Here is a 26,648-nt window from a genome sequence, read left to right as displayed (position 1 = left end):
TAGAGAAACAGTTCCTGCAGGAGCAGAGGAGACATCACTGCTGCGGCAGTGGACAAAATTAGCCAGAGAAACAGAGCTTCTGCGGGAGTGGAGGAGACATCACTGTTGTGACATTGGAGAAAAATAGCCAGAGAAATTGAGCTCCTGCGGGAGCAGAGACAGTACTTCGGGAGCAGAGACAGTACTTCTGCAGCAGTGAAGAAGCTTACCTGGAGAAACTGAGCTCCTGCTGTGTGTGGCTGAGCGAAGGGAGGAAGAGAGTGGGGCCTGCCGGGCCGATGCTCATCTTCTTGTGCGTTAATCAAAGATGCGAGGAAGAGGAGGTGAGAGATGAATCTTTGCAGGATTATGCGCATCTGAAGTTTAAGTGGCCGAGCAAAAATAGCAGTTCGCATTTAGTACAATTTTGACTGTCTGGGAAGGTGGACGAGATCAGAAATATCCTATAGATTTTTCCTTGTGCAGTGAGGCCTGGAAATCAGCTGTAACCAAGTTAATGCCCAGAATTCAATGGACGAGGCTGAACCCATGGTTTTAACCTGTGCAATTGGAATCCCGAGCTCAGCAGTAACTGTGCGGGGCTGAGAGATCGATTATTAAACGTTTGAAAATGTTCTTATTTTCTCTAGTTTTTCATTTGTTTCTCAAAGTGATAACATGCTAGCCTGGTTAAAACCAGACCATTCTCCGTAGTAACTGAGTTATGGGCTGCGTTCGAAACCGCATACTCAATGAGTAGGTACTTAATTTCAATAAGTACTTACTTAACGAGCGCTAAAAGAGTAGGTACTTTTTAGCCAGATCTCGTTGAGTATGAATGCGAACCGGACATCTGCCATGTTGACGTTATCATGTGACCTACGACGCGTTATCACAAGAGCCACAACTTAAAAAATCTGAACGACACGTTTAATTCATCTATCTGTAAATATCTTGATATTGATTAAACTTGCTCATTTTGTGGTCTTTTTGAAGAAACTGCTGCCCATTTATGTTGTGAATACATTTAGGGTTGATTTAAGTTCTTATATTTAACCCTACTAATGTGACCCACCGTTTTATCCTTAACGATATTATTTATTTTTATTACAAAATCCCCAAATTGTCATCTCTTGAATATGTTGTTAATTTCTTTATTTTATATCCAAACATTTTCAGCCACAAGCAAAAGTGGCTTACTGCTTTATGTTTTCCTCTTTTTCTTGATGAATTTAACTCTCGTTTCATCCCTCAGGCCTAGGCCTATAAATAATAAAAAATGAATTTTTTAAGTGTATTATAACTAATTATTTAAGAAAATATATATTACGATATTCAACCTTGTAGGTTCTTTTTTCCTGTGTATAAAATCTCATATTATGTATGCAAACCCATGATTGATATATGTGTGTGTATATATATATATATAGGCCTATATATATATATATATATATATATATATATACACACCTCATAACATCAGTAACTCAACAGCCCTACCTAGAACGGTTTTCTCCAGCGTTTGTAATGTCTGCACAAGATTCGCCTTTGGAGAAAACTGTTGATTTTATACTCGAAAAATGTAAGTATCATTAATGTTAAAAATTAATATTACCCCAGAATGAATTGCATTGCTATCCCACCCCCAAAACATACAACAATAACAACGATAAATGCAGACCAATACTTAATTATATAAATTTTTACTGAAAATAATTCAATAAAACAAACAAAATGTATGTCATACGACATAGCTATGCATGAATACACTCTAGATGTGTATAGTGAACATATCTACATTTTCATTCAAACAATAAATAAAGCATTCATTAAATATTTATATTTTATTTACTGACAACAATGAGAAATATTAATAAATTAGTAAAAGAATGAATCAAAGTCACCATCACACAATAAACAAATGCATATACAAGTCAACACATGAAACAAAGCTTTATTCAAACTACAATCATGTATGTAGACTACAGGCGCTGAACCCCACATCCTTCTGCCATCTCAACACAGCGGTTCCCATTCTGCAGCTTTATTCTGATGAATCAGCTGACCGCCAGAGGTGAGCCGTGCCTTCGTGCCTGAGGTTGTTGCGTGCTGTGTTGTGCTTCACAATCTGAGGCAATAAGGGCAGGTGGAGTAATGGAGGGTATCGTAAGGGCAGGTGGAGTGATGGAGGGTCTCGTAAGGGCAGGTGGAGTGATGGAGGGACTCATCCATGGCACCATCTCCAGGATTCAGCTCTGGGCTCCTCATCCTCAGTGCTCACACCAGCCTGCTGACATTTCAGATCCTACAAAAATGCACAAACATAACACAAAAAACTGTAATTTTAACCGCACAATGTCATTTGATTTCAGTATTATTTAGAAGACAAAAACGTGTTTTTTTTCCACAAATGCCGCCATCATCTTTCCTTGTAGGTCCTGCTCCACCACAAAAGCTGTGCAGCAAATGCACAGAAATCAAGAATCAGAAAAGTGCAGTAATAGCTCTGTTTGAAATTACAATAATTAAAATAAACTACAACTTAATATTTAAATAGTTGTTGTTATTCATGTCTGTAGTATACTCACTCAAAGCCTTTGATGGCAGCATTCAGCTTCATGAGCCACTCTCCACTGGATAAACACACATCTGTTCATCTGTCCCTGTAACATCCCGACAAGATTCACATTACCTCTGTGATTTATGAGCAACACTACATTTACATGTTGAGGTTGTTTTAACTTTTTATCCAACATAAATGTTCCTCAATTTATCAACAGTAATGGACAAATAAAATAGATAACTTATGTTTAGTTACTATATAGATTTGTTCTAGCACACATTCATCACTCAGATGTCTATTTCATGTTGTGATGTGCTCTTCTGCAATACAAGATTTTCCTGTCAGATGTAAATAGACATTTAAAATAAGCGTCTTTAAGATATATATGGTTTATGTAAATCCACTTTAGAGACGTAACTTATGTGTCCTTACTGGAGCTCCCCTGTTAGCTAACGTTATACATAATAAAACGTGTTTTTACAGCAAAATCACAACTATACTACACTGTGTAACGTCTTTACACCTTCAACAATTCAACAGTTTACTCTACAGTAGTTCAACACATGCAATTTTAACGCAAGGAACCGTGTTTACTCACATTTGAAAGCACCCGCGTCGCTGATCTCCGCGATGTTTGATAATGACGTATCCTCTCGCGTGGCCTCCTGGGATAGAAGAGTATCCACGGATCAGCACTCAAAAATCTGTGTGGAAGCAGTAAGCCATCCGGGAACTTCTCGCCTACTCTTTTATGAATACTGATGTTTCGAACGTACTGCTTCCTTCACGTACTGTTTTCGCCTATATATAGTAGGAAAGTAGGCATATTCGAACGCACTTAAGTCCGAATCTCGCGATAATTAATACGTCACCCAGGTAATTCTCGCCTACTCTTTTGGATTCGTACATACTTTTTCGCTCGCCTACTCTTTTTCCCATACTAAATAGTAGGGAAGTATGCGGTTTCGAACGCAGCCATGGTCTGGCAAAGTTTCATTAATAACTCATTTCAAAAGGGGCGTCACCAACGGACGTCGCTCAAATGCCTCTGGGCGAAATTGGATAGACCTAAAACCAATCAGGGGTGCGTTTCCCGAAAGCATCGTTAGCCAACTATGGTCGCAAGTTCCCTCGTTGCCAATAGAGTTCAATGGACATTGCGATGAACTTGCGACCATAGTTGGCCAACGATGCTTTCGGGAAACGCACCCCAGAGCGATCGTCATCGTGTAAAGCCATATGCTGCGTCCCTAAGTTACAATACGCCATAAAAGTACTCTTTTTGTGAAGAAAAGGTATTTACTTTTGAATGTGTAGCAAAAAAGTAGGCAAGCTTTGGGACATACTACTTCGTCATCTTTATCGTACGATCTGTCGCGTGCATCCTGTCACGTAAACTGCCCTGTCAATCATCTTGTCACAGTTAAAATCCTCTATTAAATCTAATTTAATTTCCTAACGTTTCGGAGAGAAATGTTGTAGCACGTTCATCTGCCAGTGGGCCTTTCATGGAGACTGTCCTTTTGTGTTTGCAATTTGAATATAATAATGCATTTAAAAGTTGAGTGCGCTTCACCAACAGACATCGCTCAAATGCCTCTGGGCGCAATTGGATATACCTAAAACCAATCAGAGCGATCGTCATCGTGTAAAGCCCGCCTCAACGTTTCTGATTGGTGCCGCGAGTTCGACGGATTAGAAATGGGCTTGAATGAGCTCTTTGCCAGACTACTTGCAGAGCAAATCTAAATTTGCCGGAAGTTTGTCTGGGTTTGCCCAGGCTAATAACATGCGCTTACATGATGAGAAGACTAAAACGTTTTAGAACCTGCGTATATTCACCTCTGACACATCAATTTGATCATCAAACAGCAAAGGACAGTCTGATTTAGATGATTGTTTGTTCATTTATCCCTTGCTGGTTTCAGTGGCACACGCGTATTCATTTAGTGAAGTTCAAAAGAGACAACTTATGGTAAAAGACAAAGCTTTGCATAAATTTGTGCACCTTGAATTTATTTAATTGTGTTCAACAATCACTTAAAGGATCACTAAACTTTTGGCGTGAACACACTGCTTGTATTAAAAAAAAAAAAAAAAAAAAAAAAAAATCCCAACCTGGAAATTTCTCAATCAAAATTACTTCCTAAGCTGCGTAGGAACCCTCAACATGACAGTTTATTTTCAGCATTTCTATGTCTATGGGTCACATTCCCTGCTGATTTTGTTCGTTCTGAATCAGAAAAACCAAAAGTGAAGCTGTGGGTTTAAATTAAAAATACATTTATGCTATAACTAAGTTTCTACGCGATTTTTGTAGATAAATTGCAGGACAGTGTTAACGATAGGTTCTTTATGATTCTGTGTGCAATCTGCACGTAATGTGCGACCTACTGTTTACGTGTAAGTTTACGCCACAAGGAAGCATCGCGTTAATGACGGCAAATCATTTGCACAGAAACGATTTAAAACTAGGGTTGCCACCTTTGATTTGTGAAAAACCGGGACACTCAGATGAAATTTGTTTTTGTTTTGTTTTTTTGGGGGGGGGATCAACCCATATTTGCAAATATACTATGTTAACAGTTGTAGGACTACCTATTGCCTCTCTTACCTATATTTGTCCTGACGTAGATGCTCTCCCTGACGTAGATGCTCTTCCTGACGTAGATGCACTCCCTGACGTAGATGCTCTCCCTGACGAAGATGCACTCCCTGACGTAGATGCTCTCACTGACATAGATGCACTCCCTGACGTAGATGCTCTCCCTGACATAGATGCACTCCCTGACGTAGATGCACTCCCTGACGTAGATGCTCTCCCTGACGTAGAGGCACTCCCTGACATAGAAGCACTCCCTGACGTAGATGCACTCACTCTGGACTCCTTTCTACATTAAATACACTTTTGTATAAACATTGTGTAAACATATATACTCTATAATTATAATCTATTATAAAATCGAATCATTTGTAGAAAGATAGGCTGTACTCTTTAGCAATTAAAACATGATTACATGTATTATAATAGATTATAAACAACTTTGTTTTGTTTTTGTTAACTTTGGGCAACCTAAGACTGACATTTCTCACCTCTTTTTCCATGTGTATTTCTCATCCCTTTTTGCTGCCTTCAGAAGTCCCGGCTGTCCCTCAATGAATGCTTTAAACTCCAAGCATGATAATTTAAAGTTTAATCTAACTTGAAGTTCGGCTTTGACCAACCCCACTGACATCCTGTTCCTTTTGTCTGACCAGACATCCTCCATGTGGCTAAATACACGCTCAGCATAGGCGTTGCTGACAGGGACAGAAAAAACAAATGATACCACTTTGAGCAATTCAGTTGCTGCTTTCTCCTTCTTGAAAAAAAAAGCCCATTTCTTGTCTGGTGCCAGCTCTTCTGGGATGCTTTCAAATACATCGTTCAGTACAGTGTAGTCCTGATACAGATTGTCTTCGTCAATGCTCAAAGCTAATTTGTCGACCAGTCGCTCGAGAGAATCCCATTGGACCGCTCAGTCGCAGACAGCTAGCGTTAGACATAACTGGATCATCAAAATCAAAGTTAGCCTCCAGGTATTGAACAGCCTTTTCAAAGAAGCTGTCGACCAGTGTTGCAAACTCCGTTTGGTCTCTTGCACTTAGTTTTCGGAATGCCTGCTTTGTTTTACTACCATAAAATCTGTCTGCACGGCGCGAGATTAGTTGGCTGCGCAATCGGCTAATTACTCCGTGAACATCCAGTAGAGTAGCACTCTCATTTTCCAACTTCCGAATTGCGCTGTCAAATTCCTGCATTACATTGTGCATGAGCAACAGGAAACATCCAGACACTGTCACATCATCCTCATCATTGCTGTTGGCAGCATCAGCACCACTTCTGCATACAACCTTCCAGATAATGTCAGGACAATCCTTCTTTCCCAGTGACAAAAAATAAGAAGTGAGGGCAGGCCAACACTCCAGGATCCGCTGAATTGCAGGCAAAAGAGATAACCAACGGGTTGGTACATGCCTCAGTATCTCTTTGTACTGTACTGAAGTAAACTCGCAAAACTCTTTCAGAGATTCTACTTTTTTGGCTGAGCATGAGAATTCACTGTAGATTTTTAGGACAATGGATTCAACATCATAACCTGCAGCGCTGAGAATTCTGTTCGCGTTTTTCAGGGTGTTGTGGATCAAGTGGCATTTGCAGTTGCCCTTTACGATGTGTGGACTGACTTCTTGCAGTTTTTGATAAACAGAATTATGCTTGCCAAAATTTACAGAAGCATTATCAGCACCATATGCACTGATCTGGCTGGCACACAAGCCATTTGTTTCTGTGATATCCAAAATTTGTTCATAGATAGCTCTGCTGGTTTCATGGGGGTCTTCGTAAAATTCCAATAGCCCATATTTAACACCCTCGTCTTCGTGGAAATATTGGACTGTGTATGGAAATAGTTTAGCGCTCCCCGAGTTTGATGCATCAGAGCAGACAGAAAAATATGGGGTATTTTTCAGTTCTGTAGCTAAACGCTCCTGGATGTAAGGTGCTAGGACGTTTTGAACTAAAGCTTCGCTTTTTGTTCTTCCACATGACATTTTTGTGGCAATACTTGAGTCATGGAAGATTTTCGCACTTACTTTATTACCACAATCTGTAGATAAGTAGCTGTGGCCGTGAAGCACTCCGTGGTATACACTGCTAAGCTCCGCTACTGCTATCCTGTCTTCCTCTGGTGAACCTTTCTTGGTCATAAACGTTGCAATGGCTAGATTTTTGCGTTTGCTTAATGCAAAACTCTGGTGCTTCTTTGTTTTTGCATGATTTTCCAGCGCCGTTTTTCCTTCATATTTAACTGAAATTTTGGCAGGACACAAAACACAGGTAGCGGAGAACGGGTCTCCTTGGGTGGGCCTTACCCATTCAGAAAAGTTTTCTCTTTTCGCCCAGTCTGAGTTGTAGGTTGTAAATCGTTTTTTCTTTGACACTGGTGGCTCATCCGATTTTGTTGTGTTATCCTCCTCGTCCGTCTCTCCCCCCATTTCACAAAATTGAGTTAATATAAAGTTTCAAAAAAGCTAGCTAGCGAACTCACACTGTTTTATCCTGGATGTGCGTGGATGGATGCGCGCGCACGACCGACCGACAGCACAGGCAGGTTGCTAGGCGATAGGCGATAAGTTGAGCTTCCAATCAAATAAAAGTAAACGCCTGGCATTGGCCAATCCACTGTTTGTTTACCCGTTTTTACCCGTTTACGGACACAGGATTGGATGTACACAACCATGAAGAAAACACAGTAACAGTAAGGGAACGGTTTAATTTAAAACCAGGAAATTCTATATTAGAAGTACATTTTCACAAAAAAACGGGACAATTCGTGTCCCGGGAAAGAATATACATTTTCCGGGACTGTCGCTCAAAAAAGAGAACAATCCCTGGAAAACCGGGACGGGTGGCAACGCTATTTAAAACGCGTATTCCCCTATCAAAAAATTAGTATCCAGATGGCATAGCTGGCTCGTGATTCAACAACTGAAGCAATGCGAAGTTAAACCAGGGACGGAAAACGAGAGGGTTTTGAGCTGAGCACTCACGGAGTTGACCCGGCCTTGAGAGTGTGGATTGGCCGGGACCGAATCTGCGGCACGGCTTACTTAGGGCCTGCTGCAGCGGCCTGATGCAAATGGAAGGCCTGTTCCTTTGCGTGAAGAGGGCGGCATTGCCTTTTTGTCCATTTCTCCATGGCAGGAATTATTGAATGGTCCGGTTTAGAGAAATACGCGGAAGGAGATTGCGATATGTTTCGCCCGCGGTGGAGAGGACGCCCGCGAGATAAGGATTGCGGCAAAGATTCCTGATTCTGAAGGACGAAAGATTCCTGATTCTGAAGGACGAAAGATTCTTCATCGAACGGGAAGAGCTCGATTCGGAGATGTTAGGAAGGTACAGCGGGGCCAAATGCTGCTAAACTGTCAATGAATTGAGGTGAGACTGCTGAATATCTAAAACGTTACACCTCCTATCATTGATTGCTGAGTGCTCTCCACTCGTGTTAATTATCTGAACGTGCTCCTCCCGAACTTTGTTAATAAAACATCATAAAGATAGACACAACAATGAGATCAACGTGACTAACTCATGACTTAACTCGCGTCACCTTCTTTCAATATGATTGGTTCAATTTGTAAAAGCAATATTGTCATGAGACAATGCAGACAGTAGGCTATATTTTTGATATTGTCATCGTCAGCACTTCAGATTTTTCCATAACACAATAAGCAAAGAACAGAACGTTTTAGTACATTGTGTTTCGAAGTGTTAGAATGTTAGGCCTAAAAGGGGAAGTAAGGTTATGTTAGAGTTATGATTAGTTTGATTTACAGTTTTATTGAACCAATCAGATAAGAGTAAATCGAGAGCCAGCGAGAAGCTCATTTGATTAGCTACATGAAGAAGGTGGACCCGCCCTCCTCTTCACGCTTGCAAAACTCAATGAGTGAGAGAATCGTGCCAAAACTGGAAGCGCAGGTAAAAGAAAAACGCACCTGTACAAATCGGGTTATTTCGGGAACTTTTTTGCCCCATGCACACAAGTAATTTAGACATTTGAAACAGCTTATTTTTTACACAAAGTTTTATTTTACGCAATTAATCTGTTTTGCAGTTCCTGACTCTGTTGTTTTCGGCTGCAAATTGCTGTTCACAGGCTTGCAGTGCTTTTGGCCGTATTTGTGCGGAAAAAACGTGCCAACTTGCGCGGAAAAATGGAAGTCAGAAGTATGCAGATCCTATTTATTTTGTGCTAGCATGAAGCTGCAGTTTCACAATACATGCATTACACTTACGAATGACAGTAAAATGCTGCAAATATTTTTTCCTTACACTTGAAAGACGATTTACACCTTTACGCATGCAAATTTAATTTACGCTTGCAATCTTATGTACACTTTAACAAATCTTACCCTGTGCATACGATTCTTTATGATATCATATTACCTTCATACGGACCTCATTGTGTTTGACTAACTCACATAATCTGTGATTGTGTTGTACGTGTCCAAGTGCGTTATATTTGTATCAGACAAATGTGGCTACTATCATATGTATACAATTTTTAGAAATCTAGCACAAACAACCACTGAGTTACCGATGCTCAAACAAAAGGTGTTACTTTCATCCCCGGTCTCCCCTAAATATTTAGTAAAAGGGCTACATTAAGAGTAAACGGAAGAACAGAAGAGAAAGAAATGTGTGAAAACCACAAACCAGAAAGAACATCAAGAGGAAGATGAATGAAAGGGTGCATCAACACCCTTGATGCCATAGGACCGAGTTCAAGAGACTTCCTTCAAAGTGAGGTTTGGACAGTGCGAATGACAATGGAGATAACCCTGCAAAAGTTGGTTCGAGTTGTTTTATTTAGCTTTCTGCTTAACTGTGTTGCTACTCTATTATTTTACTTTATCCACAATAAATTATTTACTGCGAATGTGCAAGACTTCAAATGCATTAGCTGCAATGGGTAAACAAATAGAAGATGAACAATGTGCAGTAAACCCTAAAACTATTTGTGCAACAATTCTATGATTGGTCGAATTTTCTGTACAGCATCATGGGTAATGTAGTTTTTCAACACAAATTCCACTTTTAAATAAAGTAAAAAAATAAAATAAAAAAAGCTGAAATAATGTGAACAGATGACTTCAACAAAATCATATACCATCGATTAACAACTTCGGAGCTCACCAGAGGTCTGTAAAGGTTTATTTGTTATTGTTAAAAAATCTATTTTCCTATGAAGAAAATGATTGTTGGTTCTACTTCAGGAACCCAAATGTCTATTGCAAGGGTGTCTAAACCTTCTCCTGGAGGGTCACTATCCTGCACAGTTTAGCTGCAACCCTAATTAAACACATCTGAACCAGCTAATCAAGGTCTTCAGACCAAACTCTACATTAATCTGGATACATTTGAAAATGGCGTTTTCGTTTCAAAAAGCTCTCCGTCCACATTAGCGTTTTCAAGTGTTTTCCAAAAGTTTCTCATCCACACTGAAATGTCATAAAACGCTAAATTCACCTTAATGCGCATGCGTATACCCTCATAAAAGCTCAGTGATATGTGTGATGGATTTTTTTTTTATGAATAAAATAGTAAACTGTATATCAAACTAATCATAATTCTGACTTCTAAGCTTACTTCTCCTTTAGGCCTTTATACTTATATAGAAGTATATAAACATTCTAACACTTGAACAAAAAAGGCGTCCTCTAAAGATTGTGTCGAAACCAGTGTTCTGAGATGCTGACTAGACAATATCAAAAAGATAATAAACAAGATAATTTCAGCTGTCAGATTCCGTTCCCCCACCCCAATGACTTTGTTTGATAAATATTAGAACATAATTGTGTAAGAAACCTACCCTTACAAAAAAGAAGTATACTTAAAGTTAATTTTATGAAGTATACTTAAGTAATGTTCATGTATATTTTTAAATATACATTATGTAGTAAGTATACTAATGTCAATATGTACTAGTAGTAAACTTGTAAATGTACTATTTTAATACCACTTGGGACTAAATTGGCCCACTTTCAGTACATAAAAGTATATGTTTAAGTGTACTATAAGTGTAACAGTAGTAAACTTTAAGTGCACAACTAGTTCATAATTACGTTTCTCATTTGTACTGCAAGTGAACTTATGGGTATACTAGTAGTTTACTATTTTAATAATTGTAGCAACTTTGAAGTATACTCTCAGTAAACTACTAGTTTAGTAGTTTTATACTACAAGTTTTCTTTAAGTGAACTCAACAATATACTTACAGTTTACCATTTATATATTATCTTTGCTCTTTTAGTGTATACTCTCAGTAAACTACTAGTTTAGTAGTTTTATACTACAAGTTTTTTTTTTAAATGAACTTAACATTATACTTATAGTTTACTATTTATATATAATTTTTGCACTTGCAGTAGGCCTATACTACTATGTTCAAATGTTATTTTTTATACTTGAAAAATACCTTTAACTGTACTTTAATTTTAATACATTTTATTAGCTTCATGCATCCTTTTTTATCAACACTTGAATGTTGGTAAGTTTCATAAGTAAAGGCAACATTTTAAACTAAAAAGATGAGAAAATCAAATTTTTGTCAAAGACTACGCCTTGATCAGATTCAGAAACGTGATCAAACACAGGTGGAGTAGATCGAGTCCATCACCCCCAAAGCTTCACAGTCGTTTTCTCTTCATGGGTTATGCTTCATTTCATTTGGAAACATTAAGCGATTTTGATTTACAAGCTGTTTAATGTTTGATGATCACATTATTTTACATTTGAGTGAGCAATCTTCTCTCACTTGTTTCAGCTTCTTCTTCTCCTGTGTTTTGATCCGGAGATTCTGTACTACAAGATGTGTCATAGCGCCCCGTACCGTATAACAGTGAAAACATGGATAGCTGGAAAATTCAGTGGGGAAAGAGTAAAGTAGAATTAAAGTAAATTCCTATGTGCACTACCAGTGGACTAGCCTACCCAAAAATTCAGATACGCAGAATTAGAAACATATCTGTTTTATATCAATATTGTACTCAATATTTTCAAACAATGTAAGTGTCATAAGACTGTATATGAAAAACTATGTAAAAAAAAAAAGGTATATTTAATAGGCTACTCGATCAAAAGAGTTAACACAACTACAAGCCAAGTATACTTTGAATAATTAAACTTTTAAGTATATCTCGATCAAAAGATTGAGTACATGTATAGGCCAAATATACTTGGACTTTTCTCTCAGTATAAGTCAAGTACACTTAAGTGTAATTAAGTATATTTCTGATAAGTACATAAAGTATATTTTTGAGAAGTAGGCTATATAAAATGTAGACTGAAAGTATGCTTTCTTCTTTTTAGTTGAAAAGAAGTATAGAACACTTGAATACACTTATTTTTCGTAAGGGAATTATTATCGCTGTGTACAAGATCAGGTTCAGTTCCATGCTTATTTTATTTACTCTATAAACTATTCCACCTGAAAGCTTGTTACTATATAAACTTGAACATGTTAGTTTATAAGACAGTGTGTAATATTATGTTTTTAAAAAAAGTATTTAATAAGCTACTCAATCAAAATAGTAAACACAAGTACAAGCCAAGAATACTTAGTATACTTAATTATACCTTTAAGTATATCTCGATCAACAAGTAGAGGCCAAATATACTTAGACTTTTCTGTCAGTATAAGTCAAGTATACTTAAGTGGAATTTGAAGTATATTTCTGAGAAGTACATAAAAAGTAGACTGAAAGTATACTTTCTTATTTTTAGTTGAAAAGAAGTAATAGCACACTTGAATAAACTTCTTTTCCGTAAGGGGAAGGGGAACAGAATCAGACAGCAAACAATCCAGCTGTCAGAATCCGTTCCTCCACCCCCAAGATGTTGATGTAGTGGCTTAAACGATGCTGATTCTATTCTGTGTGGGGATGGAGCTTAACCAGGGTCAGTTTAAAGGTACATTTTTGGCGTTTTTACCTTATATTACGATAGGACAAGTATGTAGACAAGAAGCAAAGTGGGAGAGAGAAAGAGAAAGAGAGGGGATCAGGAAAAGTCCACAAGCCTGGACTTGATCTCGGGTTGACCAAATCACAACGGTGTTATACATCAGCAAGCTGACCACTAGGCAATTGGCAGTACTAGATGTACAATACTAGATATTGGACATTGGACATTATGGAAATGATGTGATGATCTGACTGCGTCTGTGTTCTTTAATTTGTGCGTCGTCAGTAGATCACACGCAGAACTTTCCAATCCCAAACAGTGCTGTTTTGGAATTGCGCTCTCACGTTAATTTGCCCTGTTTAGTAAATCTGCCCCTTACTGTATAAGTAGAGTTCACATTGCACTGCCATGCTGTAAATCAGCTGACCTCAGATCAGATGAGCAGAACCACCCTGACTGCCTCCCCAGTAAAGCTCTTTTGTGTTGGTGTTGAAGGGGCTGGCCTAGGACCTGCATTATGGCCCAACACAAACACCTCACTAAGACAAAGGCCCTTTGTTTGATCACCAGTACATGGGTCAGCCAGAACTCCCTACACGGCAAGTACATATGGACCCACCACAGAGAGACCAAAAGAGATGGAGAGGGTGGAAAAAAGAACCGGTGGGAGAACAAGGGGTCACTGAGGGGTTCAGGGAAGCAATAAAATGACTGCGCAGTATCTTAAGTAGAAACCCAGATATGTGGCTCTATAAGCCAGGACGTAAGAAAAAGTGGGGTTTTATTACCAAATATTGTGCTATTTTAGATCTCAATACAGCATCACTACTCTCAAATATTCTCAAACCAAATTAGTAGTTACATTAAAGAATACAAAAATTGACCAGTTTACAATAAAAACCATGGTATAGAAGATCTGAATGTTGCATGTAGGTTTGATAACTTTGCATACTACCCAGTAGCGTTCACAAATCAGATGCAAAATACATGCTGCCATGGCACAGCATATAAACAAATATACACTCATTTAAAATCATCTCCACCTCATAAAGAATTGAGGTGTGCATTGTTCAGTCACACTGTGTCTGCGGGCCGAGCCAGAGGGGATCATGCCAGAGTATTACAGTCAAAGCTCTGGGAAATCAACACATGAGAACCGTTTATTCTCCCTGTGCTCAGTCAACTCCAATCACATCAGCTAGACACATAAAAACCCCTCTTTTACAGAGGGACAGAGTGTCAGACAGACAGCCAAAAGATCACCGACAGAGAGAAAAGCAAAAATGGATGGGGAAACTCTCATTTGTACTGTTCATTTCACCAGCCTGTGTGTTTCATCAGAGCTCCTTCCCTTTTTTATAGTGACTCAGAGTGACTTTTTTTAATATTGACTTCCCCAAACACACACACACACACACACACACACACACACACACACACACACACACACACACACACACACACACACACACACACACACACACACTATGGTTCCACACACACACACACACTATGGTTCCACTCACTGCCCCACCCAAACCCACTGCACTTGATACATTAGGCAAGGCAAGGCAAGGCAAGGCAAGTTAAGTTTATTTATATAGCACATTTCATACACAATGGCAATTCAAAGTGCTTTACATAGAAGAAATTAAAATAATAAAAAGAAATAAGAATAATTAAAACAGTTTAGAAAAATAAAATACAGTACAGTACAAACAGTCGGACGAACAGCGGCACAGTGCTCATTCAGTAAATGCATAGCTAAACAGATGTGTTTTGAGTCTGGATTTGAATGTGACTACTGTAGGAGCACATCTGATCTCTTCTGGAAGCTGGTTCCAGCTGCGGCTGGCATAATAGCCAAAGGCGGACTTGCGATACTTAGAGTGAACCCTTGGTATTTCTAGCTGATATGATCCTAATGATCTGAGTGATCTGGTTTATATTCAGTGAGCATATCTGCAATGTATTGAGGTCCTAGGCCATTGAATGATTTATATACCAGTTATAATACTTTAAAATCAATCCTAAATCTAACTGGGAGCCAGTGTAAAGACCTGAGGACGGGTGTGATATGTTCATATTTTCTGGTTCTACTCAGAATCCTGGCGGCAGCGTTCTGTATGAGCTGCAACTGTCTTATGGTCTTTTTGGGAAGGCCAGTGTGGAGTCCATTACAATAATCCACCCTGCTGGTGATGAAAGCATGCACAAGTTTCTCTAAGTCTTGTCTGGAAACAAAGCATCTAATCCTTGCAATATTTTTCAGATGATAGTATGCCTATTTAGATCTGTCTAACCACAGCGCAACTCAAGGATGTGCTGATCACCTTTCTGATATTATTGATTTTCTCAGAGAAGAAAGAAGCAAACTTATTGCACTTGCTGTCTGAGAGCACTTCACTGGGAATCTGGCTTGGGGGGTTTGTCAGTCTCTCTACAGTAGCAAAAAGAGTGCATGTGTTGTTTAAATTGCTGTTTATAATATTTGAGAAGAAAGTCTGTCTAGCTTTGCCTAGTTCCATATTGAAAGCATGAAGGCTGTCTTTGTAGATGTTATAATGGACTACAAGGACTGTAATGGACTATAATGGACATTATAATGGAGTATTTTACTACATTAAAATATATAATATTCCTATAGGAAGACTTCCCAATGGACAATCAGACGTAAATCTGTAGTTTAAATGGACCTGCAATCTGCATACTGCACACTATTGCAGTTGCTAATAACAGGGCCAGCAGTACTGCAGTCACAAGCAAGGGTTGCTTTGTCCATCCATCCATCCATCCATCTTCTTCCGCTTATCCGGGGCCGGGTCGCGGGGGCAGCAGTCTAAGCAGGGATGCCCAGACTTCCCTCTCCCTAGACACTTCCTCCAGCTCTTCCGGGGGGACACCGAGGCGTTCCCAGGCCAGTCGGGAGACATAGTCCCTCCAGCGTGTCCTAGGTCTTCCCCGGGGTCTCCTCCCGGTGGGACATGCCCGGAACACCTTCCCGGGAAGGCGTCCAGGAGGCATCCGGAAAAGATGCCCAAGCCACCTCAGCTGGCCCCTCTCGATGTGGAGGAGCAGCGGCTCTACTCTGAGCTCCTCCCAAGTGACCGAGCTTCTCACCCTATCTCTAAGGGATCGCCCAGCCACCCTGTGGAGAAAGCTCATTTCGGCCGCCTGTATCCGGGATCTTGTCCTTTCGGTCATGACCCACAGCTCATGACCATAGGTGAGAGTAGGAACGTAGATTGACTGGTAAATCGAGAGCTTTGCCTTGCGGCTCAGCTTCACCACGACAGACCGGTACAGCGACGCATTACTGCAGAAGCTGCACTAATCCGTCTGTCAATCTCCCGTTCCATCCTTCCCTCACTCGTGAACAAGACCCCAAAATACTTGAACTCCTCCACTTGAGGCAAGAACTCTCCACCAACCTGAAGTGGGCAAACCACCCTTTTCCGACTGAGAACCATGGCCTCAGAATTGGAGTTGCTGATTCTCATCCCAACCGCTTCACACTCGGCTGCAAACCGTCCCAGTGCATGCTGAAGGTCCTGGTCTGATGGGGCCAGCACGACAACATCATCCGCAAAGAGCAGAGATGAAATCGTGTGGTCCCCAAACCTGACACCCTCCGGCCCCTGGCTGCGCCTAGAAATTCTGTCCATAAAAATTATGAACAGAACCGGCGACAAAGGGCAGCCCTGCCGGAGTCCAACATGCACCAGGAACAAGTATGACTTACTGCCGACAATGCGAACCAAGCTCATGCTCCGGTCGTACAGGGACCGGATAGCCCTTAGCAAAGGGCACCGAACCCTGTACTCCCAGAGCATCCTCCACAAGATGCCGTGAGGGACACAGTTGAATGCTTTCTTCAAATCCACAAAGCACATGTGGATTGGTTGGGCAAACTCCCATGAACCCTCCAGCACCCTGGAGAGGGTATAGAGCTTGTCCAGTGTACCACACTGTTCCTCCTTAATCCGAGGTTCTACTATTGCCCGTATTCTCCTCTCCAGTACCCTGGCATAGACTTTCCCGGGGAGGCTGAGAAGTGTGATCCCCCTATAGTTTGAGCACACCCTCCGGTCCCCCTTCTTAAAAAGAGGGACCACCACCCCGGTCTGCCATTCCAAAGGTACTGTCCCCGATAGCCACGCGATGCTGCAGAGGCGTGTCAGCCAAGACAGCCCCACAACACCCAGAGACTTGAGGTACTCAGGGCGGATCTCATCCACCCCCGGTGCCTTGCCACAAGGAGTTTCTTGACTACCTCGGTGACTTCAGCTCGGGTGATTGACGAGTCCACCTCTGAGCCCTCAGCCTCTGCTTCCTCAATGGAAGACGTGACGGCGGGATTGAGAAGATCCTCGAAGTATTCCTTCCACCATCCGATGACATCCCCAGTCGAGGTCAACAGCTGCCCACCTCCACTGTAAACAGCGTTGGTAGGGCACTGCTTCCCCTCCTGAGGCGCCGGACGGTTTGCCAGAATCTCTTCATGGCCTCACCGAACTCCTCCCAAGCCAGATTTTTTGCCTCCACAACCACCCGGGCTGCAGTCCGCTTGGCCTGTCGGTACCCGTCAGCTGCCTCAGGAGTCCCACAAGCCAGCCAGGCCCAATAGGACTCCTTCTTCAGCTTTACGGCATCCCTTACTTCCGGTGTCCACCACCGGGTTCGGGGATTGCCGCCTCGACAGGCACCGGAGACCTTACGGCCACAGCTGTGAGTGGCCGCGTTGACAATGGAGGTGGATAACATGGTCCACTCGGACTCAATATCTCCAGACTCCCTCGGGATCTGGTCGAAGCTCTGCCGGAGGTGGAAGTTGAAGATCTCTTTGACAGGGGATTCGGCCAAACGTTCCCAACAGACCCTCACAGTACGTTTGGGTCTGCCAAGTCTGTCCAGCTTCCTCCCCCGCCATCGGATCCAACTCACCACCAGGTGGTGATCAGTTGACAGCTCCGCCCCTCTCTTCACCCGAGTGTCCAAGACATACGGCCGGAGGTCAGATGAAACAACCACAAAGTCGATCATCGACCTCCGGCCTAGGGTGTCCTGGTGCCATGTGCACTGATGGACACCCTTATGCTTGAACATGGTGTTCGTTATGGACAAGCTGTAACTAGCACAGAAGTCCAATAACAGAACACCACTCGGGTTCAGATCAGGGGGGCCGTTTCTCCCAATCACGCTCCTCCAGGTGTCACTGTCGCTGCCCACGTGGGCATTGAAGTCCCCCAGTATAACGACGGAGTCCCCAGTCGGAGCACTTTCCAGCACCCCTCCCAGAGTCTCCAAGAAGGCCGGGTACTCTACACTGCCGTTTGGCCCATAGGCGCACACGACAGTGAGAGACCTTTCCCCGACCCGAAGGCGCAGGGAAGCGACCCTCTCGTTCACCGGGGTGAACTCCAACACATGGCGGCTGAGCTGGGGGGCTATAAGCAAACCCACACCAGGCCGCCGCCTCTCACCATGTGCAACTCCAGAGTGGTGAAGAGTCCATCCTCTCTCAAGGAGTGTGGTTCCAGAGCCCAAGCCATGTGTGGAGGTGATCCCAACTATCTCTACTTCGTGCCTCCTACTTTCACTCACTCCTACGAGTCTACATCCCTACCAGACACCTACGATCGGTCAACGAGCGACGTCTCGTGGTTCCATCACAGAAAGCCACAAAATCACTTTCCAGAACATTCTCATTTACAGTTCCATGCTGGTGGAACGCTCTCCCCACCCTCATCCGGAATGCAGAATCCCTGACAACATTCAAAAAACAGCTGAAAACCAATCTCTTCCGTGAGCACTTAACCTTATAAAAAAAAAAAAAAAAAAAAAAAAAATCCTTTCCCTTTGAAACATCACTTATCAGGCTTATGCTACTCTGAATAATACCAGAACTTCGTATTTTGAGCACTTCCTGCGTTGTTGTTGCTTTTGCCTCTTTATGATGACTCGCTGAACTTAGTCCTAATTTGTAAGTCGCTTTGGATAAGGGCGTCTGCTAAATGACTAAATGTAAATGTAAATGTAATCTCTAGTCGGAATCTCTGAACCTCACGCACAATCTCAGTGCACACTATTGCAGTTGCTAATAACAGGGCCAGCAGTACTGCAGTCACAAGCAAGGGTGCTTTGTGTCATTGCTAATTTCCTTTCTTTGCATTAAAATGGGTTTTACCCACCCAAACAGCCCTCTTCAACTTACATCTGCTATGAAGCTTTGAACAATACAAAATGTGCAGGGAGTTCAGTAAAGGTACCGGTTAAACACAGTGAGGTCAGAGCATACACATACTACACTTAAAAGGCTAAAAAAGGAAGCAAAATACAGAATTTGTATGATTTTGTATATTTGTATATTTTTAAATAAATAAAAAGAAAAAACTACATTCAGTTCTTTTAAATGCTACAAGCAAATTTAGGTATCACAATATTATATAAAGTTCACTATGAAAACCATACATTTTGAGATCTGCCTAAGATTAAAGGTGCTCTAAGTGATGTCACGTTTTTTAGGCCAATTTTTTTTTTGTCACATACAGAAATTGCGTGATAACTCTGCGCCCAAGTAGCAGTGCTTCACCTGTGCTTCCCTCTAATATAGTCCCAAGTCATTATCTGCCTAGGAAATCGCCTAATGTTAATCTGCATCGCTATTTGTACTCGTTGTGAATACGCAGGCCACAAGAAGACAAGGCGAGGGAGGTTGAGGCAGGTGGTTCAGGTCTCCATTCAAAAACAGATGCATTGGAGGAAGCTGGTTTTGGATATAGTACACTTGTGTACTGCACGCCTCAGTCTATGTTGGATGTGATGCGATACCTGAGATCTCAGAGACAGAAATGAAATCAGCAATTCTCGGGAAGTTGTTGCCACGATGCACCTGTCCAGCAGGAAGTGGCACTACAGTCGAGGTCAAAAGAGGCTGAAGGACTGAATATTGACTCTTCTCTTGAACATAATCAGATCTCAAACAATAACATGATAAGGTTTCAAACTTCCCTAAAACATGTCAAAGAGGTACAGCCATGAGCAGGCATTCGTGGAGCTTACAGGCATGAAATTGTCAGAAAATGTTCCAGATTTTTCACTACATTTGTTTTCTAAAGTGGTCCAAATTGGATGATGGGTTCTCCACTGCTTTTGTCGCTTTGCATTGGTACATCTGGGTCATCTTAACTCTCACAGTAAATAAGAAGAATGGCTGCGTTTAACTTTAGATATACACTCGCAAACTTCCCTATAAGCACTTCCCCTCTGGGGAATCCCCGCCGCCATTTTGAAGTGCGTTCAACTTCGTCAAGTGGACGAGGGAAGATTATTTGGACAGACCCTCGCCTCCTCGATTTTGACTGAGGGAGTCTACTCAATATGTTCACTTCAGGCAGATCCATAGACCACAATGCAACATGATTGTGACGTCACAGCAGATCACGCTTAATTTACCCCCATCCCACACATTGGATTTATTTTGACATTTAACCGCATAATACTTGTAGCTAACTTAAGCTGACTGTTTGTTACACAGTTTATTGTATTATAATTTTTGTTTGTGTAATTCTTTAATATTTTCTCCAACAGCCCAAGCATACATACAGGCCTATAGAATGGTCTGAAAAACAAACTGATAAGGAAAAAACTGTAAATTAATAAATTAGCTCTATAGCGGATTCCAGTGATCAAGGGCTTATGGCGTTTCATTTAAACACATTGCAAGGGTTCCGCCAGTAGTGGGCACTCGTGCAACGTAAGCAATGACGTGCATCCGAGTGAACAAGATGGAGGGAAGATATGGAGGGAAGGGCCTAAAAAAATTTACTTAAACGCAGCCCGTCTGTCATCGGCTCACTCCCAGCATGCTTTGCGTTCACACTGTCCCAGCCTCTTTGAACAACAGCAAGAGGATAAACATTAAACACCATTTTTGCTTCCAACAGGCACAATTCATTAAAAACAAATCTGAGCTTTGATGGAAATGGTTGTACTTCTACATACACGTTTAAAATTTTAAACACCTTTAGTCAGCATCTCATAATAATAATAATGATGACAATTATAATAATCAGAGCAATAATTACAGTTTAGCTATAATAATGCATAATGTCTTAAATCTACTCTTTAGATATGTTCCATCTCTTTCTCCTCCATTGTTCAAAAAGTTTCTCAAATGTTTGTGTTCGTCCCATTACATTGTCCCTGACATACAGCAACTTAAATATTTACAATGATTCATTTACAACCAATGGCTCTGCCCATTAAACATTTTGTCCTTTTTGGAGATAAAAAGCTCATGGCACAGGGTACGTTTGTCCAGTGAGTTTAAAAGAGGCTCCGTTCACCCCTTGACTCACATGGCCAGTAGCTGATTGAGTGCCATGCGGAACTGTTGTGTGCAGTTGTAATACTTGTAGCTAACTTAAGCGTGTGGAACTCAAGGTGTGGAACAACTTGAGGGTGAGTAAACGATGACAGAATTTTCTTTTTTGGGTGAACTATCACTTTAAATTATGTAAATTATGCGAGCTCCCGCACCCTCTCGGTCATGTCTCTGGCGGACCCTGGCGAGGGGTACTGCAGGGCTGCGGTCTTGGTGCTCACCACAATGTCTTTGAGCTTGTCGCAAAGCGTGTTGCTGTGCTGGGCCACCCTGTTGCGCACCTCGGGAGACTTGGCTTGCCTGGAGAGCGTGTCTCCAATAAAGACGAGCTTGTGAGCGCTGAGGATGACGAATTTGCTGTGGGCAACAAAGATTTTGGGTGGCTGGTTGTTGTTGGTGGAGGAGTGGTGAGCGTAGTGATGTTGGCCTCGCACTGCTCCATGTAAAAGAGCAGCAGCTGCCGGTCGCCCATGCACAGCTTACTGCGCGGCGTCTGAGGGTACTGAGAGGGCGGAGTCCAGCCCGAAATGTCATTGTTGATTGGTCGAGAGACTTCCTGCTCCAGCCGCTCAAACTGCTTCAGCTGTTGTGGGTTAGGGACACGAGTGAATAATATTGCATTTAACAGATGAACAATAAAGAAAATTGTTCATATATGAATAATTAGATGAATAATAAAATGTTTATTTATATAAAATGAAATATTTGTAAGTGTAGGTTTAAGTAATGACATCTGTATACTTATATAATTACATTGGAATAATTTACCCAAAAATCATTTTGAAACCGATCTGGAAATATCGGAATGCATGTGTTTTTTCCTGTTTACACTGTCATAGAACACATCCGATCTGTGTCACATATGAGCAAAAAATCGGAATTGGGTCACATTACACTGACAATGTAAACGAGGCCTTACTCATCCTCAAGTTGTTTCAAACCTGTATGAATTTCTTTCTTCTGCTGAACACAATAGAAGATATTTTTAAGAATGTCAGTACCCAAACCGTTGATGTACCCCATTGACTTTCATTATATATATATATATATATATATATATATATATATATATATATATATATATATATATATATTTCATTCTATGGAAGTCAGTGGGGCCCATTAACTGTTTGGTTACTCATATTCTTCAATATATCAATATATCTTCTTTTGTGTTCAGCAGAAAATGAAATTCATCCAGGTGTGGAACAACTTGAGGGTGAGTAGCCTAAATGATGAATTTTCTTTTTTGGGTGAACTATCACTTTAAATTATGTATATGTCATAGAATAATAAAATAAAATAAAAATGTGGTGTATAATGTGGTTGGTATATAACAGGGCTCGTTCAACTCTTTCAATTATTGTTTGATCATACATTTATTTTTGTAAAATAAACAGTATAGGTATGTATGGAAATAAATGTGTATATAAAAAAAATACAGTTTCTAAAATTCAAACAATGCTAATGTTAAAAATCTGAAGCTCAGCTAAATGTTTCAAAGGCACAGCAAGTGGCTTTGTAAGCATTAAGTATGTAAATAAATGTGGTAACACTTTACAATAAGGTTCATTATGGCGGCAAATCAATGCCAATAATAAACGAGCGCACAACTGATGCGGGCGCGCGCGGTAAATGACATACGCGAGAGGATAACAGATCTACACGCGAAGAAACGGGAACTCGCGAGCTCATTCAAACCCTGCGCGCGCGCATGACATCATCTCTGCACGCAATACAAGCCCTCGCGTGCGCGCATGATCATTCCCCACGCGCTCGCGCTTGATCTGCTCTCGCCTGCTGCTTTTGCCAAGCGGGAAGGAAGTCGACCGGAAGTTGAAGCCGGCCGCGTGCCACCATCTTGTAGCAGAACTTCACCTGCTGTTAGCATCCCATTGACTCCCATTCATTTTGGCATCACTTTGACAGCGAATAACTTTACATCTGAGGCGTTTAAAGACTCCATTTGTCCATTATTTATTTCTAAAGAAACACGACAATGTATAAAATGCTCCATTACCTTGTAGCTTACGTTATGGCCCCGTAAAAACAGTTTTTGTAAAAGTAGGCTAACGATTGCGTCATAACCACGCGACTCTCTGTCGCACAGTAGAGAGATTACCGTATTGACGGGAGGAGAAGCTCGCGGGCAATCGGGGGGACGTGGAGGCAAAATGACAAAATAATTAATCAGAATACCTAGCAAAAGTTTCTCCTGCTCCTAGCTCATGGACACCTCCTACTCACGATCTCCGTCTCTACAAGATTCGGAAGGGAATGATTCAGATTTCTCATGCCACAGCCACTAGAAGACAGACGGGTTGCTCACGTCACATCTACGTCGTCAAGCTCAGTTTGAGTCTGCGCGTCAGGAACGGAAGTCCTAAAAAATCGCTGAAAACGGGCTTCACTTGCCTCAATTGAGTTCCAATGAGATGACTCTGTCCATTTCTTATACTGTCTATGGCTTTTGCTCGCTCGAACACTTTTATTTTTGGCAGTCGAGGGGCGGGACTTACTGTTTTAATAACCTCAAATGTCATTGGTTACTTTTCCCCTTTTCCAGAAGTCAGTTGCGATTGGACGCCTGTCCAATGACTCGTAATTCACTTGACTTGAGACATGAGACATCACTTCATTTGTTTTATTTATTGTGTGTAATGTGATTTAATGCATTGTTAATATAGAATAGATTCTTACCAGATACTTTATTAACAGAAAGTCTTATTGCATTGTGTTGTTAAGAGATATTTAGGCTACAGACTATGACGCATTTCCATGGTTATTAGCATTGCAAATTGACCCAAATTTGTATACATTTTTACATTTTATATTTATAACACTGTGATTTGTGATATTGGCATTAAAATATCTAAAATAAATTGGAGAAAAATGGGAATGTAAAGTCATACAGGTGAAACTCGAAAAATTAGAATAAGTTCATGTGCAAAAGTTTATTTATTTCAGTAATTCAACTTACAAGGTGAAACTAATATATAGACTTGTTACATGCAAAGTGAGATATTTCAAGCCTTTATTTGTTATAATTTTGATGATTATGGCTTACAGTTTATGAAAACCTTTTCACAATATTCTAATTTTGAATTTGTTTCTATTTTTGAACTTTTGCACCATGTTCTAACTTTTCGAGTTTCACCTGTATTTGCTGTATATCACCACTACATTACCACTATACTCTCATTCACCACTATTTACGTTTACCCAACCAAAATTATATTGGTTCTGAGAACCTCAGAAATGTAAAACGTGTCCATTAAATAGTTGCAAATATAACAAGGGCTTTGGGTGAAAGATACATTACTTGTTTATCAATATTCAAGAGTTGTTGTGTAAGCTTTTGTTATCATCCTGTGTATTACTATTATGTCAATTTTGAGTGGTTTATTATATTTTCTATTAAATGTAAAAGGGATTCTGGCTTCTCAAGTTAAGATACAGTACACAGCATAAATGATTACACCCCTCTGAAACCCAAACAAATTCAGATTTTTTTCTTTATCTAGGGCTTTTTTTTTTTTTTGAAGATATGTTATGTTCAGATGGGGTGTAATCATTTATACGGTGTACTGTACTTGCCTCATACTTTCTCTTATTAGGTTATTAGCTTACAAAAAGTTAGATGGTTAAGATCACTATATAATATTTTAATATCTAATTTGCTGGGTTTAATTTTGTTCCTCTATATTTTGTAGCAAATTCTGAAAAGGCATTTGTAAGCTAATTCATGCTGTGTACTGTATCTTAACTTTGAGAAGCCAGAACCCCTTTTGCATTTAATAGAAAACATAATTAACCACTTATATTACCTAAAAATTTATAAAAGATTTGGTCAATTTGCAATGCTAATAACCATGGAAATGCGTCATAGTCTGTAGCCTAGCCTAAATATCTTTTAACGACACAATGCAATAAGACTTTCTGTTAATAAAGTATCTGGTAAGAATCTATTCTATATTAACAATGCATTAAATCACATTACACACAATAAATAAAACAAATGAAGTGATGTCTCATGTCTCAAGTCAAGTGAATTACGAGTCATTGGACAGGCGTCCAATCGCAACTGACTTCTGGAAAAGGGGAAAAGTAACCAATGACATTTGAGGTTATTAAAACAGTAAGTCCCGCCCCTCGACTGCCAAAAATAAAAGTGTTCGAGCGAGCAAAAGCAGCAGGCGAGAGCAGATCAAGCGCGAGCGCGTGGGGAATGATCATGCGCGCACGCGAGGGCTTGTATTGCGTGCAGAGATGATGTCATGCGCGCGCGCAGGGTTTGAATGAGCTCGCGAGTTCCCGTTTCTTCGCGTGTAGATCTGTTATCCTCTCGCGTATGTCATTTACCGCGCGCGCCCGCATCAGTTGTGCGCTCGTTTATTATTGGCATTGATTTGCCGCCATAGTATATTAGTTAACATTAGTTAATGTATTAACTAACATGAACTAACGCGGACAGTCTGTGGCGTGCACATAACAGAGTCGCGCACATAACAGACGCATGATGGCTGAGCGCCAAATTCGAACGGCACCCTCTTCGTTAAAAGCTAACGTATGGAAAATTGTCAATTTCATTGTTACCTATTTAGTATTTTTTGTATGAGAGCTGCTTTCTGTATTGTTTAGTTTTCACATAAATATGCTGTAAACCGATCTGTTATACGTGGTACGTTATACTGCCCTGCAATATGTGCAATGCCAAGTCACAAAAAGTTACATTTGACTGTGCTCTCTGCAGATGTTCATTCACCTTTTTTTGTATAAGCTGTTTTTGATTGTGGTATACAGCAAACATTTCAAGTCATAACTCTTTATTATTTAGTTGTGAATAAGAGCGGCTTTGTATGTTACTAATTATTCAGAATATGCGTAAGTCCACACGCATTATGTTTGTATGAGAGCTGCTGGTACATAATTCTATATTTTTTAACGAAAACTGTTTGTGAATTTGCTACAGCAAAATGTTTTATTTTTTTTCGTTTTTTTCTGAAGGATTATATTGCTCATTGGAAATAACAAGAGGATGTTGGTTAGAAATCTATTATTAAATGCTAGAGATTCAGAATATGCTGAAGTTTATATTAATTTACTGCTGCTACAGGTACACATTTATTTTCCTGTTGGTTCTTTGCAATGTTGGGACAAATGCTGGCAAATGTAACCTTACAGTTGACTTGCCAAATCATTTCCAT

The 26,648-nt window shown here is 40.6% G+C and overlaps 2 long non-coding RNA genes across 2 annotated transcripts in view; one reads left to right on the top strand and one right to left on the bottom strand.

Moving 5' to 3' along the window:
* Positions 1-26,648, top strand: part of LOC309508127 — a 746,145-nt gene that overhangs the window by 556,553 nt on the left and 162,944 nt on the right. The window lies entirely within an intron of this gene.
* On the bottom strand, positions 1,809-3,519 carry LOC309508110. Its single transcript, XR_014209383.1, has 3 exons — positions 3,141-3,519; positions 2,568-2,642; positions 1,809-2,284 (listed from the first exon to the last, which is right to left on the bottom strand). It is a non-coding gene; the product is annotated as an uncharacterized lncRNA (long non-coding RNA).

Source organism: Leuciscus leuciscus (assembly GCF_965113295.1).
Source record: "Leuciscus leuciscus genome assembly, chromosome: 10".
Classification (NCBI taxonomy): Eukaryota; Metazoa; Chordata; class Actinopteri; order Cypriniformes; family Leuciscidae; genus Leuciscus; species Leuciscus leuciscus.
The sequence above is the reverse complement of the archived record's forward strand: the minus strand, read 5'-3'. Positions and strand labels throughout refer to the sequence as shown.